Source organism: Bactrocera dorsalis, chromosome 5, assembly GCF_023373825.1.
Source record: "Bactrocera dorsalis isolate Fly_Bdor chromosome 5, ASM2337382v1, whole genome shotgun sequence".
In the NCBI taxonomy this organism is placed as follows: domain Eukaryota; kingdom Metazoa; phylum Arthropoda; class Insecta; order Diptera; family Tephritidae; genus Bactrocera; species Bactrocera dorsalis.
Genome location: NC_064307.1, coordinates 26,885,530 through 26,891,687, shown reverse-complemented (window position 1 = coordinate 26,891,687; position 6,158 = coordinate 26,885,530).

Below are 6,158 nucleotides of genomic sequence, written 5' to 3'. Positions count from 1 at the left end.
AAAAAATGTTGAGTTTGTCGCGTCAACGCGTAATTCATTTGTATAATAAAAATTTTTAATGCTAAAGTAGCCGCTGGCACGAGCGCTAATCTCTGTTGGTGCGGTTTAACTGTGAGTCACATTGTGCTGCTGTTGCTGAGTGGGGGTTAGAAAATTCGAATTCAAATCCTGTTCCAAATTTCGCCAATTTCTTATATTTATTTATGAATTTATAGCCTTTGATATTTAAAGAAACTTGTTTTAAAAAGATTTCACTACCAGGTGTATTGTATGTATGTTTGTATAAAAGTCAAAAAAGTCGATTTTTAAGGGAGCGGCTTAAAGTTTTCGATTGTCTCTTATATACTTAATTTTTCTAAGACTTGTTTTAATTGGCCGATGTAGACGGTATAAAGCCAACCGGAAGTTTGAAATACTACTGTTGGCAAAAAATAAAAAATAGTAAGACTTTTTAATTTAAATTTCGCGCAAAAACCCATTTGTCAATATTATTTCTAACTATGTTCGTATGACTGTCAGTTACATCTGTGCCAAATGTCACATTAAAAAATCATTAGTGTATATCGTCACCTGAAATGCAAAATAACGTAACAACATTTTCTGAAATTTACAGTGGCATGAATGAAACAGGAAATAAAATGGAACATGAATGAAACGAAATTTTAATATTGGTTAAAACTGGTTTATATCTGACCGCAGAACCAGAAAATGTTGAACAAATGTAATATTATAAATGTAATAAATAAAAACAAGAAACTCTTTTTTGAATTTTTTGACGATAAGTTATTTTGCATTTCAAGTGACGATATATGTACATATAGTATTAACGCTTTACTTTCTGAAGTACATTGATTATGAGGATTAAAAAAAACAGCAATAGAAATATTATTGTTATATTATTTTATTAACCAAAGACTTCCTTAAAATGTTACTCCAGTTGCCTTGCCTTGGTGGAACCGTTCCCCATGTTCGTTACTTGCTCGTCACTTACGGCCTTAAAGTTTCGGGGAAAAAATCCAGATGGGGGTCCAGTAAGTGAATTTTAAACCAAACCAATTTATTTAGGCAGTAAGTAGTTCAGTCACAAGATCTTTGTAATTGTTAGCTTTCACATTTCCAAGAAAATGTTTAACAATGCTGTTAAAGGCACTCCAGGCTTGTATTTGAGTTTTATTGAGCATTTCCTCAAATGTGTTATCTTTCATTAGTTCTCTTATTTGCGAACCACTCCTTAATTTTTGCTTCATTGACTCTTGTAAATTTTTGTTTCAGATATAAGAACCCTCTTCCATTTCTGCCCATTGCTTTAGCAAAATTCTTTATTAAACCCAATTTAATATGCAAAGGTGGTGGTAATACCTTTTTGGGATCAATTAGAGGTTCACTGGTAACGTTTTTTGTCCCAAAGTGTAACGAAGAAAAAAATTTAAAGTTTTTTGTTGTCCGCTCTAATGTATAAGTGTGTTCGTTTGATGCTGAAGTGTATGACTAATGCCTGTTAGATAATCTGGCATTCAAGTCAATATATGAAATATGAATAATTGAAGACGAGTTTAGCTTAAAACAAGAAAAAACATTACCTTCGGCTGCATCGAAACTATAATACCCTTCTCCGGTGTATTTTTTATACCGTAATGGGAATAAAAATAGCTTTATTTTGATTTTGGATCAGTCAGTTTGATGGAAGTTAGGTGCTATGGTACTCTGATATGAACATTATATTCGAAGATTGTATATGTAACCGTTGCCTAGAACAATAATCTATGCGACATATATTTTAGGAGTTTACCACATTCCTTTTTGCATGTTACAGACTTCGTATCAAACTTAATGCCACTTTGTATGTTCAGGGTATAATGAAGTGTACACAGAACATGCCAAATTACCCATATATTCTCTATTTGGCTTTTGGTTCACTCATATTAATGCAATGAATAATGGATATTTCTATTAAGGAAGCATTTAAAAACAAATTGATGATAATTAGTGTCATCTCATTCTCCAAAAACACTTAACACTTCACCTAAAATGATTTTACCCTACATGTACGTGTAAAAATGCCAGAGGTTTGCTAATGAATTTGCATACCAATAAGTGCATATAATGGATAATTTTTAAAAGGGATATCACCTTAAGCTCTATTTTGACATCCGTTCTTCTTCAATTTTTGAAATTTCTGCGTAACGACTTTATTTGAATGTAATACTGTACTTGTCAACTATTTAAAGCTTGATTTGTGACACAAAGCCCAAAGAATTCTTGGAGCCACTGCAATTTCGAGTTTAAAATATGGCGGAAGTTCGAAATAATTATGTGTATTAGGCATATGTATGAGACTAGGAGTAGTATAAGCCCGATTTTATCAATTTTTCTGGTGGAATGACTTCCTTTTTTCCTACTATAATTTTATAAATTAACCAAAAATTTATCCAAATGTGTGAAAGATAGTTCTTTGTTACACATATTTGATCCTAAAATATGAAAAACCCTCACCATATTGTTGTATTAAATAAATTTTGGTTATTTTTTGGTAAGAAGCCTGAGAGTGGAAATCACGTGATTTTTGTATGCGCAAACTAAATGCGCAGAACGCTAAACGGGACCACAAAATCACAAAAACAAGAACACTTCAATACTTTGATGAACAAATTCCTCCTCTGGACTCTTGATAACATTAAAAGATACCAGGAAAAAAAACTTATTTTGTTGACTTTTATTTAATCACTATAAAATATTTTAGTTATAAAACTTAAGCTCGAACAAAATCAAAACTTTATTTAGATAGTCAAATGCTAATTCTCTAAGCTATATATGTCTTCTTCTTCTTTATTGGCGTACACACCGGTAACGCGGTTATAGCCGAAATAACAACAGCGCGGCAGTCGTTCTTTCTTTTCTTTGATTGGCGCCAATTGGAGATTTCAAGCGAAGCCAGGTCCTTCTCCACCTGGCCTTTCCAACGTAATGGAGGTCTTCCTATCAATGGATTGATTAGCAGCTGCACGTAATAGGCTTGAAATGCTGTCCCACAGTTCCCTTATACCGAGTTGCTGATGAGTGCTCTCAGAGAGCAGGAGTGCAATTCGAGTAGAAAATCCTTTGGTTGTCTCTTGTGATTGCAGCTTCTCGACGCCGAACTTTCCTTATGTTTGTTGACGTGCGTTTTTTGCTGCACAGAGGCGAGTGAGTATCTTCGTTGCAACAAGAAAGTGGTTCTTTGGTTTTGAAAAAAACAAGTTTAAAATTGAATGCGCTCAAACGCAAGCAATAGAGGCGAAATGGTTAATGCGCTCTTATATGAAAAATACTGGCAATACCAATTTTTCGTGCCATATTCTAAAAAATTCATACTAACATTGTATGAAAAAAAATATTTTTCTTTAATCCCAATGTGATTCCCAAAATTTTGACTACGCCACTGTATGCTACACAACTTCTGCTCTTGAGTTTCAAAGAATTTATGCAAATGTCTCTAGAGTAATTTTTCTCAAACTACATGTTTGTACATAAATAAATAAAAACATATATACACATTCATATACATACAAAACAACAAAATATTAATTTATTATTCTTACGAATTTTTTCCCCTAAAATATCAATTATTTTTTCATGTTTGACTAAACTTGTTTTAAATTTGGCTCTGTCATCAGTCTTCCTGATTGCAAATGTCTCTTGCTACTTTTTCTTTTCTATTATTCTTGATTTTTTAAATTAATATTGCTTTGATTTTCACTTAGCACACCCATAAATAAAGAAACTGCATTTCATTTTTAGGTTGAAATCAATATAACATAACAAACAGGGTGGGTCATCTAAGTTAGTGCGCAAATTTGTATAATCGACTGAATAAAAAAAATATATTTGACACAATTTAAAAAGTGAATCTTAAAGACCGTTGATGGAATAATGTCATTTATTATTGATATTTTAATTTAATTTTTTAGTTCGTGTCTGAATATGAGTGTGGGTGTGAGAAATTGCCTTATCTAAGCATTAAATTAACATATAAAACTGTAATTTGGTATAGACGAAATTCGATCAGACGAATTCCTTTAGTACTCCTATCGATACTGCAAACATGGATGCAACGGAAGATATATATCGGGACCCAACTGACCGATTTGAACCAAATTTGATGCGTGACATTTCTCTGATATTTATATTATAATACGAAAATGGGAAAAATCGGATTACAGAAAACACTTAGGTTCCTATCGTCGGGCATGCTTTCATGCGATAATGCCTTGCAAAGAAACTGATACATGTAACTTCTCAGTTCTTCGCCGCCGTATTCTTTGTTGTTCTTCAGACGTTTAACTGCTATTCGAACCTCTCCATAGTCGGACAATGGAACATCTATTCCATCGTCATCTATTGGGGAATCGAGTTCACTATCTTCAGATTTACACTTTCATTGCCGTTCAGTAGGCTGAAAAAGTGTTCCCTCCATAATTTCAGTGTGCACTGAATATCTGCCAACAGATCACCTTTTTGGGTTTAAATCTTTTGGTAGAATTTTTTAGTATTTTCCCTGCCGACCAGCATCTCAAACTCTGCATACTTACGTATCTCGACCTCTTTATTTTTTGTCTCGCTTCCCTCTTCAACTCTCGGTATCTATCCCATAACGCTCGTGGTGTGGTCGATCGCAACATTGATATACTAGTACTGGCAGTCACATTTATGTCAAGTTTCATGTCAAAATATTCATTAGTGTTTGAGATACGTGTCGTTTTGTGAGCTGATAAAAGGGAGTTTTTCGTTTTTTGCGATGTCGAAATTTGTTGAGCAAAGAATTTGCATTAAATTTTGTTTACGGAATCAATTTTCTGCTGCGGATACGTTGAGGATGGTGCAGAAAGCCTTTGGTGATGAGGCTATGTCTAAAAAAAATGTTTACAAGTGGTATAGTGAGTTCCAAGCCGGCCGTGAACGTGTCGAAGACGAAGAGCGTCCAGGGCGACCATCAACCTCAACCGACGAAGCTCACGTTCAACAAATCAAAGATTTGGTGTTGAAAAACCGTTGATTAACAATTAGAGACCTTGCTGATGAAGTTGGCATATCGAAAGGCTCAGCCAATACCATTTTGAAGGATGTTTTGGGCTTCAAGCGCGTCAAATCTCGACTGGTACCGAAAACTGGCGATGAGACTTGGACCTATGCTTACGACCCCGAAACAACCGATCAATCGAGCGAATATCGTGCCAAAAGAGAGCCGAGACCAAAAAAATCGCGCCAAAGTCGCTCAAAAATCAAGGTCATGTTGACTGTTTTCTTCGATTATCGTGGTGTTGTGCATTATGAATTCCTTCCAACCGGTCAAACAGTCAACAAGGAATATTATTTGAACGTTATGCGTCGTTTGCGTAACGCTATCCGCCTAAAAAGGCCGGAATTGTGGAAAGACAATTCTTGGTTTTTACACCACGATAATGCACCATCCCATACTGCCCTCGTAATTCGTGATCATTTCGCCAAAAACTCAACCCATATCGTTCCGCAACCACCTTTTCGCCAAGCTCAAAAGACCGCTCCGGGGACACCGTTCTTATACGATAGAGGAGATTCAAGCCGCAGAAATTAAGGGGTATTCTAGAGACATGTAAGATACGAAATTTGCTAAGTGTCGTAAAAAAAAGTAATTAATATTTTTAGTAACCATTGTTTAGTAGTTACTTATTAACATTAAAGAAACAGAGGAAAAGTTAGAATCTTCAAAAATTAGCAGCTCATGAAAAAATTGGCACATGATCATTCCGAAAATTTCAACTCTCCCACCAATCTAAAAAAAATATTAATTTACAATAATGACGTTGTCTAGAACTTCGAAATTTTTTTTACGAAATCGACTGCCTAAAAAAAGCAATTTTTGTATGACATATTTTGCTGTTCGGATTTTTAGAAATTGTAAAATTTAAATTTGGGGATGTGGTCAGTTCTAGGCAGAGACAAGCCTATAGAAAATCCCTTTAAAAATTTCAGGTAGATGAATCGGGTAGAATCTGAGAAATCGTGGATATCATTTTGAAAAAGATATATGTAGTACTTATGTATATCACTGATAATAATTTGAATTTTGAAAAATCTATTTTTTTTATTTCTAGACGAGAATAGTTTTATAGAATTGCACTTATATAACGTTTCGTTCTTTG